Here is a 21,451-nt window from a genome sequence, read left to right as displayed (position 1 = left end):
TCCACCAATACATAGACTCAACCAAAATTTTCCTTTATTTTTTAAGCTAATTAAATTGGAGCTTTCTGTTATTTGTGACTTAAGGCTTTCTAATTAAAACAATAAGTCAACAAACAGGTAATTAAGCTGATTAGGAAGTAGCAATTATGTTAAAATATAAATGCTGCCAATTCATACAAAACAATTTCATCACAGATAATCACAAATTGATACACACATTCACTTCTCTCTCTACACACACACACACACACACACAGACACCATTAATCTATGTTGCCTGGTCTAATTTAGTTAAGCTGTATATTTTCAAAGAATGCATGGCAACAAGATATAAAGTAATCTCTGTGCTATAAGTTAAGGTTCACTTGATCATGGGAAAGCAGCCTGGGAGAAAGTCAATGTATATACCAAATATTGGAATGTTCAGCCTCAAAAGTTATACTAGATTAAGCTTCAGTGCTTTAATCAGAAATAAATTTAATCACTTTGTACAAAGAAGTATATTCATTTGGATTAGAAGAAGAAACAGAAATGTTATTAGCAATAAATGAAAATAAATGCTATGAATTAGACTTACCTTTAGTAATCATAATTTTTACATTGGCATGCCATCTTTGTCAATATTTTGAAGTATTCAAGAGAAATCTTATGTCCCTTATAAGTACATATTTAGATGTTATATTGCACAAGTTATGCCAATTTTCTTATGTATATTAGTTAGACTAAAGGCAAAAATAAAAGAAGTCAATATTCAGCAATGTTACTGAAGTGAAAATAATGTTTGTCATTTTTTGGTATATGATGGCAAGTATAAATACATAATGAGTTTTTTTCTCCCGGATTTTGCTACAACAGTTTCTTTGGCCTATGATGCAGGGGTTACACCAAAGCAAATTCATCAGTTACAATTTTGTCAATATTACTTGGAATCTGCATAGAAGTGATCAAAAATTCCTAAGAGAGTGTCATGATCAGAAATCATTATGCTATTGTTCAGGCCCCATAAGCAGATAATTGCTTTCTCTAAGAAAAATTATTGGAGATGCTTCATTAGCCAGAGAAACTGCAGTGAAGCTGTTTTTTCTAAAAGTGTTCCCTGACACATGCTACAGGGTAATGGCTTAGTTCATCTGTACGCTGCTTCCTGCTGCAGAGATGTGTGGGACCGACTGATGGGCTCACAGTTGGGAAACAGGCATTATGACACAATGGAACAGTAAATCCATTGCAGCCACAGCAGCCAGAGAGAAAGTTCAGTGATGGAAGAGGCAGTTATGGTGGCTACAGCAGTAGACATTTAAGGTTGAGTTACCAACTAAATTCTGAAACTCAGTAGAATCTGAGAGATTTCAAGTGTAAGGGGTTCAAAACGAGTCATCCAAAAATATTTGTCTGTGGTATGTGTATTGTTTTGAGATAAAGGCAACCAAGACCCTGGGATATTAAGAAAAACTTCTCCCCCATAGCCTCTTAACTACCTAAAAGAATTTGAATTAGAAGCCTTGCCCATAAAAGGAGATTATCAGAGTTAATCTTTTTTGACGTGAATATGTGTTCTCCCTGCAATGATCTTCTGAAGCCCCAAGATGCCTTACCCCCTCCCTAGCTCAGAATGTCATATACACTAAATGTTCCCTTTCTTTGAACCTCTCATGTATGCAAGGTTCTCATTCATATGAATGTAATTAAATTTGGTCATTTTCTCTTTCTAATCTCTCTGATGTCTATTTGATTGTTAGGCCAGCTGAAGGAACCTTGTGGGTAGAAGAAAGTTTCTTTCCTCCCCACACAAGGAAAGTCACTAACAAATCAGAAGTTGGTGTTTGTTTCACATGAAAGAGTTCTAAAGAGAGCAGCTAAGCAAAGGATTAAATAGTCACACTGTAGAGTCTTGACTTCCTGTCATTCAAAAAAGGAATTTATTGTACCATATCATATCAATTTCTTAATAATCAAAGAGACTATATAATATTTATAAACTTTTTCTTCTTTTTTGAATTACATGAGAGCAATGTGATGTGTTTCCCTATTCATTTTAGCCATGAACTTTCACATAAAAAATAAGATTGTGATTATTCACTTAAACTATAAATACCATTTATAGAGAATTAAAGCAACACACACACACACACACACACAAAGCAGTTTTACATCATCATCATTTTAACCTCAACATCATCATCATTATGATCATCAGCTTCATCATGAGACAAAATGACTGTCAGACAGCTGAACTGTACTCTATAATTTATAAATATTAACATACCTATTGTGATACTGGGTTATCGAGAGATGGATTTTTTTGCTGTGAACATAGAGGAAAAATAAGCCCAAATGAGCAACTGTTGAAGTGCCCACAATGCTCCATAAATAGGACCACAGTTTCTATAAAACAGAGTGTAGGGAAGACTGCATTCTATTCATGGCTCAACCCTGGCCGTAGAAATATTGCAACTAATTCTCCATTTACTACCTGCATGCTCACTAAGATTTTTTTTTTATATAATTTGGCTTCTTGTGCAAAATTTCCTGTAGCAGAGGATATATTTTTTCTTCTCATTGATTATTAGCATTTGACATTCAGGGTTTGTTCATCAGCTCCTTGTTAATGTATTTAACAGGAGACTATTCCTGACAATCCTATGGTCTCTAAACTTAATTTAATTTCTAATCCTGATAAAAGGAGGGATAGACCTTAAAATGAGGAACCCATCTATACAGAAAGACATTTTTCCCAGGTAGCATCCTATTCTCTTCCCCTGTGCCTTTGGTTTTGTAAACTTTCTTTACTCTTCCTTCCCAGTTACCAAAAGAAATAAGATTATTAATAGTAGTTCTAATTGTCCTTTTTATAATAAACAATCACAATCCTAAAAAGGTTTGATATATATGAAAATTATTCTTTGCTAGAAAGATGTGAGTAAACAGCAAGGAAAACTAGGGAATGAAAGTGCAGATTCAAAGGAAAGTGTGTATTTGATAAGTAAAAATCTCCTTAGTTATAGTAGTAATTTGAAATACTAGAAAATCTACAAAAAAATGAGAAGATGGGCTAAAATATGAAAAAAGTGAAAGTAATGATGAGCTTTTCTCACATTTGTCAAATTTAAAGATTTAAATTAACATATCCAGTTCTCAGTAGATATTTTTTGAAAGAGGACTTTCCTGGTACTTATCTATGAATATTTCATTAGAAACAAACTTTTAAACCCACAGGATATATTAGGACTTCTCTGACATAAAGAAAAGGCCACAAACCAAAATAATATTAATAAAAAATAATAATTTTGCATTTAGAAATGACTTCCAAATACCTATTTTCCAAAGCTCCAATAGTATGTCCTCCCCAGTTTTTAGATTAAAAAAAAGAAAATGTGAAAGGATAGAAGGAGCCAAAGGCCTTCCTTTTATTTACTTTAGGCATTTTGCTAAGCACTTAATAGGCATTATCTTATTTAATCTTCATATAACTTCTTTAAGTTGTTAAAAATAGGTGCTTCTTTCATTCCAATTTAAGAGAAAGTTGGCCTGGACAATTTGATATTTCAAATCCTGTAATCAGCACCATTTTTGGTTCCAAAGACTTCTTTTTCTTTCCTTACCTCTGCAGGGAAATGATGCTTTAAGAGAACTGAGGGTGTGGCATTATGTGAGAAAACTAGCCCTACTCTCTTCTGTTCATATATTTTGTGTGAATGTGAACAGCAGCAAAAATAAATGCTGTACATTTTAGTAAACTCAAAACTGAAATACCTGTTACTTTAGATCAGGAGTGTGGACCCATTTTTCTTCCAAGGACCATTTGGATATTTATAACACCATTCTCTTAATATAAATTTATTTTTCTATGAAAAAAGTTCCTAGATTTATTGAATTCCTAGTCCCGTTTACAATTGCCTTCGCAGGGCTAGACCAAATGATTTGCAGGCCTTATACAGGCTGTGGGCCTGATGCTACCCATCCCTGCTTTAGATATACAAATATGATTAATTTTTTTTCAACTAACTTGGTGGTCAATGCTTACACTTTTTCCCTAAGTAGACAATGCAATGCATTTTTTTTTTGGTATAATAGATGATGCCAAAGGCGTTTTCAAAGCAGGGACCTCTTGATTCATGGGTAGATGCTCAACCACTGAGTCACACTGGCCAGGCACCAAGTCCATTTTAATTTCATTTTACAATAGCCTCTATGATACAGCTAGAAAAATCTTAAGAAGAATGAGGTTTTCGTTTTAATTACATTCCCAGAACACATTGTTGCACTGGACATACAGTAAGTGCTCAATAAAAAGTGTTGGAAAAATGAATAACTTGTTAGAAGAGCAGTGCTTCATTCAAAGATTGAAAATGCTTGTATACAAGTCAATTTATCTAAGAGATGATTTTCATTTCTACTACCAACCAGTGTTTTCAAATACTGACTTGAGTATGAAGGAACAGTTTTCTATATAAAACCAATATAAGTTTATGAATTAACAATTTGAAAATATATAAAAGGAAAAATAGGTGGTAAAAATACCCATAATCATATAATCTAATGATAACTATTATTAGTATTTTAATATAATTATTTCATTTTTCTTAAATATTAATTTATGTGATATATAGCTCTTAAATTGTACCTATCCATTTTTTTCCTTTTACTCATTAAAAAAATACTAATGTAAACATTTTCTGTTATTCCAATATCTTAGTAAACATTATTTTTATAGTCCAGCCAATAGATTACACTAAATATTTTCTTTTTGTAGGTCATTAATTTTAAGAATTTTTGTTAGGTTACATTACATCCAGTTCAGGTCTGTTGCACGATTTTCTTGAAATTTTACATTGAATGATTTATGTACCAATGTCAAGTATCAATCTGGCTTCTTTACAATAGAAATGTCCTTAAATAAGTGGGTTTCAAACCTTTCTGTTTGCTAGCACAAACGCCTTATTAAATCAAGCACTGCCCTGACCAGTTTGGCTCAGTGGATAGAGCGTCGGCCTGTGGACTGAAGGGTCCCAGGTTCGATTCCAGTCAAGGGCATGTACCTGGGTTGAGGGCACATCCCCAGTAGGGGGTGTGCAGGAGGCAGCTGATCAATGTTTCTCTCTCATTGATGTTTCTAGCTCTCTATCCCTCTCCTTTCCTCTCTGTAAAAAAAAAAATCAATAAAATATATTTTTAAAAAAACAAGCACTAATGGCATTTGAAAAAACAAAACAAGCAAAAATAGAGCAAATCTGGTTGATTCAGACTCAGAACACTAAGCTAAAATAACAAATTTGGAATACCATTATTTTAAGAATGTCATGTTTCCCAGTGAATAAGTTTAGCAATTCATTTTCTGCAAATGCCACAAAAGTGGTGAGTGCAACTAAATTAGAAATCCAACAGAAAATGAGGTGTCTTTGGAATTGAGGTTCGTACTAATTGGCCCTTTCTGAGTCATTTTTTTCCCAGGGATGCTTTCTTTTTTTTCCTGTGTCTCATCTATAGCTATAAGAACTATGTGAACAGAACTTGCTGGTTTTCCCAGCAGTCTGGTTTTCCTAGAATCATTCTATCCGTGTTCCCAATTGTTCACCAAAGCATGTGGTTCTCTATCTTCAAGAAGTACATTTTCATACAGAGACTTCCTTAGAACTATATAACGTTATAAACTGCACAAATAAATGTTTCAAATGGAGCTGCTTTTTAAATGCCTAGGTGGTACTAGGATACTTACACCAAGAAATTAACAGCCAACACTTCACTGATTTGGAAATTATCTACTCAATTATAAGTCATGTTGCCATTTCCAGATGTTCATTAGTTATTGCTTATTCAGAGGATTGGCTATATTGGTTTTCATATATTTTTAGGTTTATTAGAGTGTGAAGATATACTGCAATTACGAGATGCAGATGAGCAGCCATCTGCAGATTTTTCTCCCCCTCTCAAGGACTTTCAGATCAAACTGAGTCATATTCCACTGCTGAGTTTCCCCTGGATCAAAGCTTTGCAGCACTGTAAATGGCAATAATTATGGTGCTGAAAATATAAAGTTTCTCTGTACTAGAATCTTCCTTTTCTGTCTTTTCAGACTTTAAAGTAACTTCTAAAATAAATATCTTGTGTGATATGTTAATAGTGCTTTAGGTCAACATTATTAGTTATGTTTTAAGTGGACTATTATTGATAACTGAGCAATTTATTTTTGTCACAACTTTGGAACCAAAAAAAGCAACTGAAGTGTTTGATGATAAGTCTTAAATATATATGTTCATCCAATTAGTCACCTCAATGCATATCCCTTTTAGTGCAAAGATTCATCTTATCTCAGTATATTTCTATTTATTGGAAATGTCTACAGTGGAGTCCTTTGGAAGCACCCTAGGTATTCCTGCCATAGCCTAACATCACAAATAGAATAGTTAAATTCTATTAGCAAATTTTGCTTATTAAAATTTAATTCAAAGAGATTATTTGAAATGGGTGTGTTTTTTTTTAATTGTGTTTTCTTTTGTCTTGTGGACTACACACTCAAAAATATATTATTTCAATATTATGAAGCAAAAGAGTATGACTCTGTATGGTCTCCTGAAGAACACTAGCTTTGTTTTTTAATTACAACAAATTAATAAGCTTTAGGAAGTTAATTCAAAGATCTTTAAAATTAGTATATTCAGTTGGAAAGGTTTTATTCCAATCTCAATGTCACATTATTTACTACATATGTATTGCAATCCAAAAAGGGCAGATATCTATTGTATAGTGGTGGATCTGGGGAAAAATATACAGCATAGTTTTTAATGCCCTGCTTACTAACTAGTGGGAACAGATAGACAGATAGACTTAAAACTGTCCAACTCTAGTGAGAAGAATTAAGTTGGTATCAGAGGAAGAAGAATATAAAGAATTAATTCGGGTTGGAATTTCTCAGCCTCTTGTCTGCCAACCGTCCTCCTTTTTGTCTTCTAGGTGTGGGTAGTTGAAGACTACAGTTTAGACTCAGTATAGAATTCAGAAAGCCAACAACTAATGACAAGCTACTCAGCTTGTCCAGGGAAATGCAAATTAAAACAATAATAATATACAATCAAACAAAAAAAAAAAGAAAAAAAACTTTATCAGTTTGGTTGAAGGTGTAGAGAAACTGATACTTTCAAACACTGCTGATGTGAGTGTAAATTGGGGGTGATCAATTTGACAATATCTAATTAAAAATAATAATATACTCTTATAGAGCAATTCAGTTTCTGTTTATCTTAGAAAAAGATCCATACATGACCACAAAGAAGAATATATTAGTGTGTTCAGTGTAGACTTTTGAAAGAGTAAATATTAGAATCAAATTCACTCACTAAATATCCATCAGGATATGAAAGACTAAATTATTCAAGAATCAAGAGGAGAAGGGTGGGGGAAATACTAGTATGAAGAGAGTAGTTCAAAAATATGGTGACAGAGGAGACTAGACTTAGGGTGATGAGCACACAATACAATACACAGAGGATGTACTATAAAATGTATACCTGGGACATAAAACATTATTAACCAATGTTACCACAAAAATTTTAATTTTTAAAAAAGCATTCAAACCTTAAGCAAACAAAAAATGCATTGTAAGATCTGAAGACCCTAAAGTTCTTCTCATTCACCGACTCTTTGCTTCAATGTTCCTATAAGGAATTATCTTTTTGCTCAAATGCCTCTAGTTACAGCGAAGTCGCTGTCCACCGGGGCATTTCAAACATCTCACTTGGCAATTCCCCTAATGGCTAGAAATTCTTCCTGCTCTAAGAGCTTAAACTTGGAGCCATAGAACTTCCACCCATTATCCCTTTGAGATTACATGCAACAACAGCAACAGCAAAACAGTCTCTTTTTCCCCAAGACAGCCCTCTCATAATGTTGACATGGTTTTAAATGCCCTCACCAGTCGGCTACTGCTTTCTGGACAAACTCCAGTTAGTGAATAGCATCTTCAAAATGTGGTTCCCATTCTGAGAGACATAAAATCTCTGCTGAAGCTGCTACCAATGTGAACTCAAGCACGCATGTGCCTGCACATGCGCACAAGCACTTGCATGTAGAAATAAAGTTCCTCTAACTTTATTTTCACCCATTCCACATTTCACATCATACTGTCAAATGCCTCGCTGAAATTCAAGTGTGCAATATCCACAGCATGTTTTGATCCATCACTATATTGTCTCTATAAAGAAAAAAAAACAACTAAGAAAGAGGGATAGGTGCCCAGAAATGGACCGACAACACAGGGATGGACAGGACCCATCCTTGTTCCAGTCATGAATCCCCTACTTATTCCACCTCGGATCACATTAGCCTTCATGGAAATCAGAGCTTATTATTGATTCAAACTGAGTTTCTAGCCATGTCACAAACTCAGATTGTCTGTTTATTTTAATACAGGAATAACGGAAGAGTTAGCATAATAATGTATGATGTATTTTGCCACTACATGTTAGAGTAGGCCAGCATTGAGCTTCTAAAGGACCCCTGGGTGAAATTTTGTACAAAGGCCCTAAAAGGAGTGGGGAAGGAGGGAAATGCTTTGGGTCGGGGGTGATGACAAGGTAGATCATGGAGAGAATGGGCGTTCCCTGACCGCTGGGCAGAAATGTGCACCGGGTGGCAAGGACAAGTGTCCTGCAGCCCCATGGTGGCCATCAGCAAAGAGGATTGCTGTCAGGGCATTTTCAACCTTTCTAGAGCAGTGTCCAGGAAAGAAGGGTAGACTCCAGGGCTGAAGCTCAGCATGAAGCAGCAGAGAAATAACCTTGGAGGTAGTAGCAAATGCTTCTTCCCTGGGGAGGAGTTCCGGGCGATCCTAGAAGGGTGAGAATGACACTAAGAGGTGACTGAGGTTGATTTATTCTTTCTCAGGTAAATAAATGCATGTGATATAAAAATAAATTAATATAAAATAACAGAATAGAAAATAAACTACAATAGTAATTTAAAAATTCCTATGCATCAAATGTGAAATCAGGTTTTATATAAAAATCTGCTAAGTATGTACTTTGCAAAAGCAGTTGGGGATTATATATAAATTATTCTTTTCTACCAGAAAAGAAGGAACAAAATAGGTAGCTAGAATAAAATATAAAAACTGTTGCAGCCTGGCCGGTGTGCTCAGTGGTTGGAGTCATCTTATGAACCAGTAGGTCACACCTCTATTCAGGTCAGGACACATGCCCAGGTTGTGGGCTTGATCCCCAGTAGGGAGCATACAGGAGGCAGTCGATTGATGATTCTCTCTCATCATTGATGTTTCTGTCTCTCTCTCCCTCTCCCTTCCTCTCTGACATCTCTAAAAGTATGGTTTTTTAATAAAACTGTTTGCAGAGTTCAAGTTATTTAGATTAGTCTCTTAAATCCTTCAGTTTGTAGTATTTTATGTATCTGGTAAAATAAGAAAATGTCTCCCTTCCTATATGTATTCTCGTTCATTTTGATAGATAGATAGAATTTCCCTATTGAAAAATCCATATTTTAATATGGGATTTTAAATCCACATTTAAAATGTGATCTTTTATTTTTACTCCAATAGACAAAAAGTACCAAGAAAATTTTAAGTGCATCATTATGGTTTGAACGCTGTCTTTGTCTAGTCTTTTTTTCAATCTTACCCTAGGACATACTCATAGATTTTTTTTAGAGAGAGGAAGGGAAAGACATTGATGTGAAAAAGAAACATCGATTGGCTACCATATGTTTTAAAATATGTTTTTATTGATTTTTAGAGAGAGAGGGAGAGATAGAAACATTGGTGAGATCCAGAGAGAAACATCCATCTAGCTTCAACCTGCATGTCCCCTGCTGGAGATGGAGCCCACAACCTGGCTATGTGCCCTGACCTGGAATGGATTCTTAGACCTATTGGTGTATGGGTCGTCACTCAACCACTGAGCCACACTGGTTGGGCCAATAGAGAAATCTGAATCACTTTTATGTCTAAGTACATCCTGGGTTCCATGTATCAGAATATCTGTATTCCATGCATTCCTAGATGAAAATCTGAGGTTCATCAGCCCAGAGGCAAGCCACACGGAAACTCACATTTGACATATAGAGGTATTTTAGAGAAGTGCTGAACAAGTAAAAGGCTGGATTGCTCACACATGCCTAAAAGGGCAGTATATTTGCTGAGAATGCATACTCAGAAAAATAGTTCTTAGAGGGAGAAAGATACATTTTAAAAAGCTTGGTTAAAGCACAATTGTCATTTGACTTCCACAGTTTTCTTGAGAAAGTGAAAGAAGGAAACCTTTTGATATGTTAACCAGTTTTATTTCAGAGCTCTTAGATCTGCTGTCCTAAATGGCTTTCACCGTCAAACATTATGGCAGCATCACATTATATGTTGAAAAAGAGAATGATCAAGTATTGTTATAACTATTCAAGCTACAATATCTCCCAGCACTTATATTTTTTGGTATTTTTCTATTAAAGCTAGTCACTGGTGAATTACTTCCTTTTCAAATTTATATTACTTTCGGGAAATCATGATGAATTTTTCAAAGTGTAGTATGATCACACAAATTGATAGTCAAAATATCAACACAAAGCATATATTAAATTTGCTTATAATTTTTCTTAGTTTAAATAACTTCTGAGGCAGAAATTCTACAGATCCTCTACAGATCTTTACCACAAAACTTACAGAGCCTGCCACCATGTCCAAATGCAAGTGTTGAAGTAAAAAAAAGAAAAGTTGTGTGGTTGTGTGTGTGTGTGAAGAGAGAGAGAGAGTGGACTCTTAGATCTGCTGTCCTAAATGGCTTTCACCGTCAAACATTATGGCAGCATCACATTATATGTTGAAAAAGAGAATGATCAAGTATTGTTATAACTATTCAAGCTACAATATCTCCCAGCACTTATATTTTTTGGTATTTTTCTATTAAAGCTAGTCACTGGTGAATTACTTCCTTTTCAAATTTATATTACTTTCGGGAAATCATGATGAATTTTTCAAAGTGTAGTATGATCACACAAATTGATAGTCAAAATATCAACACAAAGCATATATTAAATTTGCTTATAATTTTTCTTAGTTTAAATAACTTCTGAGGAAGAAATTCTACAGATTCTCTACAGATCTTTACCACAAAACTTAGAGCCTGCCACCATGTCCAAATGCAAGTGTTGAAGTAAAAAAAAAAAAGTTGTGTGGTTGTGTGTGTGTGTGTGAAGAGAGAGAGGGGGGGGGAAGAGATAGAGAGAGAGAGAGAGCTGGAGAGTGGAGCGTGTAAAAAGTTATGGTATTTATTTGTGAGGGTGAATGGTGGTTATGCAAAATGGTGAGAGTCTTTAAATAGTTTTAAACAGGAAAGAAGGATGGGGAAGCTCTGAGAATTCTTTAAAGCTCTTAGACTTTTCTGTCTATAATCATAACCTTAAGCCTTCTTTGTATCCATTCCCATCTCTATTAATTATGTGCTAATAATTACATCTAATTCACAGAATTATTTCCATAATCAATTTTAATTCTATGTGCAAAGGTATTTTGTGTCAGTATAGCACATTAAATACCATGTCATATCGTTTAGATTACAGCGGTTCTCAACCTGTGGGTCGAGACCCCTTTGGGAGTCGAACGACCCTTTCACAGGGGTCGCCTAAGACCATCAGAAAACACATATATAATTACATATTGTTTTTGTGATTAATCACTATGCTTTAATTATGTTCAATTTGTAACAATGAAATTGGGGGTCACCACAACATGAGGAACTGTATTAAATAAAGGGTCGTGGCATTAGGAAGGTTGAGAACCACTGGTTTAGAAGAATGTCAGACAGGTCCTATATGTGCAATTTCCAAAGGTGTTACATCAGGAATGTCCCATATGAACTATGGTTTTGTATATAACTGATTTGATTGAGTACCTGGTATGTTTTTTAAAATATATTTTTATTGATTTCAGAGAGGAAGGAAGAGGGAGAGAGAGATAAAAAACATCAATGATGAGAGAGAATCATTGATTGGCTGCCTCCTGCACACCCCTATTGAGGATTGAGCCTGCAACCCAGGCATGTGCCTTGACTAAGAATTGAACCATGACCTCCTGGTTTATAAGTCGACACTCAACCACTGACCCACACCGGCCAAGCTGATTACTGGTATCTTGCTATTGGAACAGCAGCACAGTAAAGTGGGAAATGATGCAACCAGAGAGATAAAAAACATCAATGATGAGAGAGAATCATTGATTGGCTGCCTCCTGCACACCCCTATTGAGGATTGAGCCTGCAACCCAGGCATGTGCCTTGACTAAGAATTGAACCATGACCTCCTGGTTTATAAGTCGACACTCAACCACTGAACCACACCGGCCAAGCTGATTACCTGGTATCTTGCTATTGGAACAGCAACACAGTAAAGTGGGAAATGCTACAACTATATAGTTAAGACTCACTTGTGTTATCATTACAGCTCCCATGCATATTGACTTCAGGCAAATAATAGAATTTTTGATCTTTAGTTTCTTTATTTGAATTATGGATATAATAACATGCTTAAAAAATCATTAGTTGCTTTGTGAAAACACATAGTCTCTTTCTTGGTTAATTTGATTGCCCTTCTCCCAACTTCTAAGTAGGGGAACAAATTAGAAGAAAAAAAACTTATGAGAAAAACAAACACTTCACACCTGATCACTTTCTAGCATGAGGTTGACAATAATGGCCTTTCCATCCTATCACCTCATTGGTGAAATACAGCCCTTTTCTTTTAGAGATCTATCTTTTTTCCCATTGTTTCATCTTCGTATGTTTGAGGAAGGAAAGTATTCCTAAATCTCTAAATGTAGCATAAGGGTCATAGAATCTTGGGAAGAAGTAAAATTACCATGCTGGAGTACCATTTTACATACACTCCACTTAATTAACTTTAAATTTTAGAAATGATTAAAATGGGTATCTAAATAAAATGCCTTTGTTTTTAAATACACTAAACAATGTATTTATAGAATTAGCATTCTAAGTTAAAATAGTGTTATATATTTAGAATAGTCCAAAATAAAAAGCAGGTTAAAGATAAACTACAAAAATTGAGTGTAAATATTTTAGATCCACATTTATGACTATGTTTTACAAGTTAGTAATCTTTGGAACTCTGCATAACAGTGTTTGCAAAAGAAAACCCTACCAGAAAGATAACTATGATTAGTAAGCTGTGTTTTCTATTATTCAGAGCGCTCTAAAAATTCTCCTGCTGGGATGACATTTGCAAGTTACTGTACCAAAAAGCATTTCTCCTTTCAAAAAAATTTAAATATATTTTTTTACAAATCCAGAAATGAAGAAAGTAAAAAACCTCATTTTTTACAAATGGGAAGCTTTTAACACATACCATAATATGAAATCATACATAATAATAAAAAATGCTTTTCAAATATTCTAACTTTATTATGGAAGTTTATTTTAAAATTTAAAATTAATTTAAAAACAGATCAAGGGCCCTAGCTGATTTGGCTCATTGGACAGAGCATCAGCCTGCAGACTGAAGGGTCTCAGGTTCGATTCTGGTCAAGGGCACATGCCTGGGTTGTTGGCTCAGTCCCCGGTGGAGGGTGTGCAGGAGGCAGCTGGTCAATTATTCTGTCATCATTAATGTTTCTATCTCTCTCTCCCTCTCCTGTCCCTCTGAAATCAATAAAAAATATATATTTTTTAAAAAAACAGAACAAGGCATTTACCCACAGCATTCACTGAAATAATTTATTTATGTAATTAATATTATAAGATACATTAAAATTAGAATCCTAAGAAGGATAAAAAGTAGCCACAGCATTTTTTATTTACATAAAATTGAAGTTCAGAATAAAACAGACCTGTGCATTCATAGATTGATTAGACTTGTTTTAAATCCTCTATTACAAGAAGGATGGTTTTCTGAAAACATGTTGAATTACTGGGACAGCTTCAGAAGGCAGAACTGGTTCCAATCAATGCCCATAACTGGGAGACAGATTTAAGCTCAAGATAAGTATAGAAACAGTTTCCAATAGTCAGAACACTCGGTCTTAGGACGCAGCGACTTGGGAACATTCACTGGGGGAATCAAACTATCTTTCAAGGATGATCAATGGGGGATCAGGGCAGTAACAGTGATCTAGAAATCCTCTAAGAGAAATGGCACTGCACATTTTCACTGACCAAACTGAACATGAAGTTGGCTCAGACTAATTTTCATGAGAGAAATATTATTTTAAAAGCAAGGAGAGACTCTATTATTTAAATTAAAACATAAATATTATATCAGAAAAAATTCATGGTAACACAACTATTTTTAATATTGCTAATAACTATGTAATGCTTTCCAAACTGCTAACACATTTTATGCAGTTGCACTGAGTATATTTTGATTCCCGACCCCCCTCCCCCATGAATATATTATGAACTTTTGGTTAAGATTTTATCCATTCTTTACAAAAGCTGATGATAATGCAATGAAAATAAAATATGATCATGAAGATGGGAATGATGATTGATTATGTCAATTGAGTGCTTCTTATATGCTAGGCATTGTTAGAAGCATTTGGGGTAACTATCTTATTTAATCCTCACAAATCCTTTACAGATGGAGTTATTTATTCAAAGAGCATTTAAATATTTGCTCAATCATAGAGCTATTATGTGGCATAACTAGATTTTTATACCAGGTAGATTCTCCAGGCTGCTATAGCATAATGTGCTAAATAATGGAAACTTACTATAGAGACCTAAGAGAGACGATTATTCATTTGAATTTGAAGGGAGGAGAATTTCTGTTGTCAAATGTGAATTAGTTTGTATTTTCTCCTATCTTCTTAGAGATAAGAATGTATACATTTATGTATAGCCCTTCAGTCTATTAAATAAAATTAAAATATTATAATCTGTGAGGGGGTTTTTTTTTGGTTTTGGTTTTGGGTTTTTTTTGTGGATCAACTTAACATGTAGAAATTAGTACTTTGATATTCCTAGGAAAAACTCTAGGAATACCCCTGAAGCCAAGCTATTAGAGGGTTTACATGGATCTAGAACTTTTTCCAGGGTGGAAGGAGTGGTACCAGGTGTCACAAGATTTCAAAATTTTACAATAATAAAGTAAGGACCTTCTTTTAAAAATATCAGCATCAATACCTATGCAGAGGCAATGTGAATAAAAATGGAGGGCTTAGTTCTTTGTGTCCAGATGGTAACAATTTGTCATAGGTTGGTTTTGCTTTATTATAGTAGTGAAAAGGGATGAAACTAGGACAAAAGTTTCAACGTTGCAGTGGAATAATATTGTAGAACTTAAGACTCAGCAGCTGCCCCCATGTAGGTGGCAGGCTTCATGGAGGCAATATCTGCAATGTTTTTCTTTGTCAGCTTTAAGGAATCGTATTCCCTTATTTGATTAAGATGAGCTGGAATTGCAAGTTCCTGTAGGCCAGAGGTCAGGGAACTATATAGCCTCTGGGGACAGTCTGACCTGCTACCTGTTTTGTAAAGTAACTTGCATTGGAAAACAGTCACATTCATTTGTCATTGTCTATGGCAGTGGTTCTCAACCATGGCTGCACATTAGAATCACCTGGGAATCTTTTTAAAATCCTGATTTCTGGGCCTCATCCTCCGGAAATTCTGTTTCTTTGTTACTAATGATGAGGCCCAGAAATCGGGATTTTAAACAGATTCCCAGGTGATTCTAATGTGCAGCCAAGGATGAGAACCACTGGTCTATGGCTTCTTTCTTGCTACAGTGGTACAGCTGAGTTGTGATGACAGAGGCAGTATAGCCCTAAAAGCCTATAATATTTGCTATCTGGACCTGTACAGAAAAAAAAAAATTTGTCAACCCCTGCTTTAGACAGGGGTTTCTTGCTAAAAAATAACTTAAATCACCTTTAAAAGATAGTATCACTCACACTTTCTTTCTTTTTTTCTATACTATTTTACATACCACTTCTAACTCATAATCAAAATGAACACAGCACACAAGTAGAAAGAAAGCTCTGTGACATGGGTTTCTCCTAGAAGTAGGCCCTAAAAGGGGTAGTCAAGTACAAATATATTTGAGAGGATATGACCTGAGAAAACATGTTTAGAGGAGTGGAGATGTAAGGAAGAGGAAAAGAAGAAAACTAATAAAGGCTGCATTATTGAGCCAATTACCTTTGGGGATAACTGAAGTCTATCTCTTTAGGAACCTTAAGGAGATACTGTAAAACATGTCTCCTCACCCAAGAGGTGAGGAAGCCGGGGTTTTCATTCATCAACTTCCAAACAATTTTTACACGAATGCTACTTCTGCAGGCATTATCTTATCAACATTTCCAGCGGGCACTATGCCAAAGGCAGGCATGCTCCCATGGGCAAAACAAAGCTGAACAGGCAGGAAGGAAGTGAGGCTGGCAAAAGACTGCTTGGACCTGTAGAGATAAAAGCCCAGGAGATGATGGCGAGGCACTACCAGCCTTTGTGACCCAGGGAGCACATAGGATGGAGTTAACAGAAATGGGTTTAAATATAACTGTACTTAATATGCATGAGGAAACAAAAGACAAGATTTAGAGTTCTGGTAGAAATTGGACTGTAAAACATAACCAAATGCAAACTCCATAACTACAAAAGACAGTTACTGAAGTTAAGAGCTCAAAGTATTGTTTTCACCGGGAATTAGGTAACAGCTGAAAAGAGACTTAGTGAACTAGAATATAGGTCAGAAAAAAAAACATTCGTGTTAATACTGAATGTGACTAAAAGATGAAGAATGCAGGAAAAATCTGTAAAAATGTCTGATACAAATGTAACTAGAGTCCCAGGAAGAGAAGAGACATAGCACGAGACAGGAGAAATAGAAAAATAATTAACTAGCATTAATTACGGTGATTTTCTGGAAATTGGTACTTAGTTTGAAGAGCACATTGTGGTGAGTGCCATTTTAGGATGGAAAGAAACAAGGCTCAAGAAATCACTTAATAAATATAAATGATTCTGCCACACACAGGAAAATTAATTGTTTCTGAGCCCCAATCGAATAAAAGAAAGCAGTAATGTTACCATCAAATTATCTTCTCTGTATTACAACCTATTCATCATGTTCTTTTAACTTTATTTTTTATTCCTTGTTCCACATTGCAAACACAAAATTCTAAGATATATTGCTTTAAAATTAAAGCTTAAAATAACAGCTTAAGAAGTGACTAAAATTCAGGGGGGGGAATGTTATGAGACATCATCATTTAGCAATGAAATATTAAAGTCATAGAGAGAATTTCCATGGCTTAAACTTTTTTGAGAGTGCAGAAACACATTGAATGCATACATTTTTTGACAAGTGATACCATGTCTAGGATTTACAGAAATATATACATACATACATGAAATGACAAAAGTACAATGACATTTATATTGCTTATAAACAATTACTGTTCATAATAGTAAAATATAGTAAACTATCTAAATTGCTTAAATAAGTTATGTGGTGTTATTAATGTAATGTTGTGTAATATTGGGCAGCAACAAAAAATGTAATATTAGGAAATTATATAGTAACTAGAGTCCGGGTGCACGAAATTCATATGGGGGGGACTGTCCCCTCAGCCCAGCCTGCACCCTCGCCAATCTGGAACCCCTTGGGGGATGTCCGACTGCCAGATATCCCTCTCACAATCCTGGACCACTGGCTCCTAATTGCTCACCTGCCTGCCTGCCTGCCTGCCCCTAACTGCCTCCCTGTGCTGTGCCAGCACAGCCAAGAGTTCAGTGAGCCTGAGGGGGCGGGGGGGTGGTGAAGGATGTAGAAAAGACAGACAAAGAGAATAAGCTGGGCCTAGGTGGATCTCCCTGTGCCTGGCTGAGGCCACAGAGAGAGACCCAGACAGCAAGCTGAGCCTTTATTTTATAGCCAGAGGTAAACAAGGTAGTGGTCACCATAGTTACAATGTTCTTGTGAGTTTCACTTGTTTTGGCAGCACTTGCTGCACCTCCCACAGCCCATTAGCTTCCCAGATAAGATCTAGGGAGTGTCATAAGGTCAAGCCTAATTATGCTAAGAGGGCTATGCCCTCTAAGCTGGGATTTGTTTGCGGCTTTGCCAACAGGTCAGTCGGAGGCTTAACCCTATAGCTGCTCCCTACACCTCCCCTGCTGACCTGGTCGCCCCTAACTGCCCCCGCTGCTGGCCAGGTTGCCCCCAACTGACCCCTCCCTGCTGGCCTGGTCACTCCTAACTGCCCCACACTGGCCGGGTCACCCCTTACTGCTTCCCTGCCCACCTGGTGGCCCCCAACTGCCCCTCCTGCTAGCCTGGTCATCCCTCACTGCACCCCCTGCCGGCCTGGTCACCCTATGCAGCCTGGTGCTCAGTCTTTGGTCATCCCTCACTAACCCCCTGCCAGCCTGGTCGCCCCATGTAGCCTGGTGCTCAGTCATTTGGTTGTCCCTCACTAAACCCCCTGCCAGCCTGGTTGCCCCATGCAGCCTGTTTTTTCAGTCGTTTGGTCATCCCTCCCTAACCCCCCGGCCATCCTGGTCATAGGCAGCCATCTTGTGAGGGTGTGAGGGTTAATTTGCATATTACCTCTTTATTATATAGGATTTTAGAATATTTCCACACAATAGCTTTGGAAATTATTATTATTCCTGCCTGGCCGGCGTGGCTCAGTGGCTGAGCTTCGATCTATGAACCAGGATGTCATGGTTCAATTCCCAGTCAGGACACACACCCAGGTTGCAGGCTTGATCCCCAGTGTGGGGCATGCAGGAGGCAGCTGATCTCATCATTGGTGTTTCTATCTCTCTTTCCCTCTCCCTTCCTCTCTGAAATCAATAAAAAATATATTTTTTAAAAAAGAAAATGATTATTATTCCTGTTACACTGGGGAGGAAACAGGCATATAGAGAATGTTACATGTTCAGAGAGGTTATAGCTCTGCTGAGTCAGAGCGGAATGTTAGCCCAGACATACATTAAAAATATCTTTGCTGGTGAGGGTGTGGGGTAAAGGAAACCTTAGTGCACTGTTGGTGGGCATGCAGACTGGTGCAGCCACTGTGGAAAACAGTATTGAGTTTCCTCAAAAAAGTAAAAATGGAACTGCTTATTGACCCAGCAATCCCACTTCTGGGAATATATCTTAAGAATTTGAAACCCAATTTGAAAGAATATATGCACTCCTATGTTCATAGGAGCATTATTTACAACTAGAGGCCCAGTGCACGAAATTCATGTATGGGGGAGAGGGGTCCCTCAGCCCAGCCTGCGCCCACGGGGGATGTCCGACTGCCAGTTTAGGCCCAATCCCGACAGGCCTAAACCAGCAGTCGGACATCCCTCTAGCAATCTTGATGCTTCATGCACCAGTGACCATACTTTTCATACAGGTGAAAAGCATCTTACTGTTGTATGAGCAGCTACATTTTTTTTTTTTGCCCTGATTATAAAAAGGAGTACATAACATGATCCTCTGAGGCAGTAGTGCCATTTTCCCCATCTTATGGGTGGAAAAACTGAAGCAGAGAGAAGTTAAGTAATTGGCTTTGTCACACAGTTATAAGTGTCAGAATCAGGGCTGACCACAAAATGTGCAAGTCAGAGTCCATGCATGTCATTGCTGCATCATCTTGTTTTTTCAGTGTTAGAGTAGTTTTGCCATGTCTTAATTTTTAAATCTAAGAGACTGTTCCCAATATATAGGGTAGGGTCCCTAGGCCTGGCCTGCGATCAGGGCCATCTGTGGGGTGACTGGCAGGCAGGGTGATCGGGGGCCCCCGCTGGCACCCACCTTGGCTGGCAGCCTCGCCCCCCAATTGCCGCCATGGTCGCCTCCCTCTTGGGGGGGCAAATGCTCAATGCAGAAGGTTCCCCCAAACCAAGGGCAGCTCCTGCATTGAGCATCTGCTCCCTGGTGGTTAGTGCGCATCATAGCCACCTGTTGTTCTGCTGGTCGTTCCGCAGTTTGGTTAATTTGCATATTAGGGTTTTATTGTATAGAATAGCCATGATCTGGAAAGAGCCCAGTAGATGAGTGGGTAAAAAAGCTGAGGTACATTTACACAGTGGAATACTATGTGGCCATAAAAAGAAGGAAATATTACCCTTTCCAACAGCATGGATGGTCCTGAAAATTATTATGCTAAGTGAAATAAGCCAGTTAGAGAAAGACAAATACCATATGAGCTCCCATTCATGTTCAAATGTATCTTGGTTTACATGATAATTTTATGGTAACCTTATATATGATACCAGAGCCCCAGTGCACAAATTCGTGCACCTTGAAAGGAACTGTGGGCCATGAGGCTGCTGTGGGCACAGGGGCGGGTCTCAGCCCATCCTCCGTGCCCCTGCCCAGCCCCTCCTGCTGCGGCCCCCAATCCCTTGTCTGCCGACAGCCCCACTCCCGCCACCACTGCTCCCGCCGCAGCCGCTCCCATGCACTGATGGTGCCGCTCCCATGCACTGATGGTGGGGCCTGTGCCAGCAGCAGGTGCGAGGGCCTGGCGGGACCGTGGCATGCAGGAGCAAAGAATTTTCAGTAACCACCAGAGGCTTGCCTCATTGACAGCAACCAGTGCCCTATCTTGTTCTGGCATCCCTGCTCACCTACTCCACCATCCCGCTGCTGCCTCCTGCTGCTGATGCCCTCCATGTTCCTTGCATGTCCCCTGGTGGTCAGTGCTCATCATAGCGACCAGTTGTTTGGTTGTTTGGTTGTTCAGTTGTTTGGTTGTACCACTGTTTGGTCTATTTGCATATTAGGGTTTTATATATATAGATATCCTTGGTTAGAATGTATCCCTAGGGAAGAAGAAATGACAATGTACATTCTACAAGCTTGTAATATTGGTTTTCATGTCAATAATTAATTTTTCACATTACTGTCTTTCCACCATATTGAAATTATATTTTCATTTTCCAACATTGCAATTCAATAATCATTTATTCTGATCTTCCAGAGAGCATTTTAGATTTCCCATGCATAATGCTTGCCTCATGTGTGTTTAAAATATATTTCTAAATATTAATGTGCCCCTTCACTTCTGTTCTCTAACAGACACATTGAATTTCATATCTCAGGAAAGAATTTTTAGAAATGCACATCTTGCATGGAACATGATGAAAACCTAAGTTCAATCATTTAGTTTTTAGAGATTATTCTGACATCTAGAGTTGGTCTTGTTAAATGTATATATTGTAATTTTCTAAAAAGTTATTAGATTTGCTGCCTTGCCCTGGCTGGTGTGGCTCAATTGGTGGGCATCATCCCATACACCAGAAGGTCGCCAGTTTGATTCCCAGTCAGCGCTCATGCCTGGGTTGTGGGTTTGATCCCTGGTAGGGGCTGTGCAGGAGGCAACCGAATGCTATTCCCCTCTCACACTGATGTTTCTCTCTCTCCCTTCCTTTCTCTTTAAAAAATCAATACAAGTATTTTTAAAATGAAGAAGAATACTGTAGTATGATATTAAAGAGAAATC

Source organism: Myotis brandtii, unplaced genomic scaffold (genome assembly GCF_000412655.1).
Source record: "Myotis brandtii unplaced genomic scaffold, ASM41265v1 scaffold125, whole genome shotgun sequence".
Lineage (NCBI taxonomy): Eukaryota > Metazoa > Chordata > Mammalia > Chiroptera > Vespertilionidae > Myotis > Myotis brandtii.
This window is presented reverse-complemented; position numbering follows the sequence as displayed.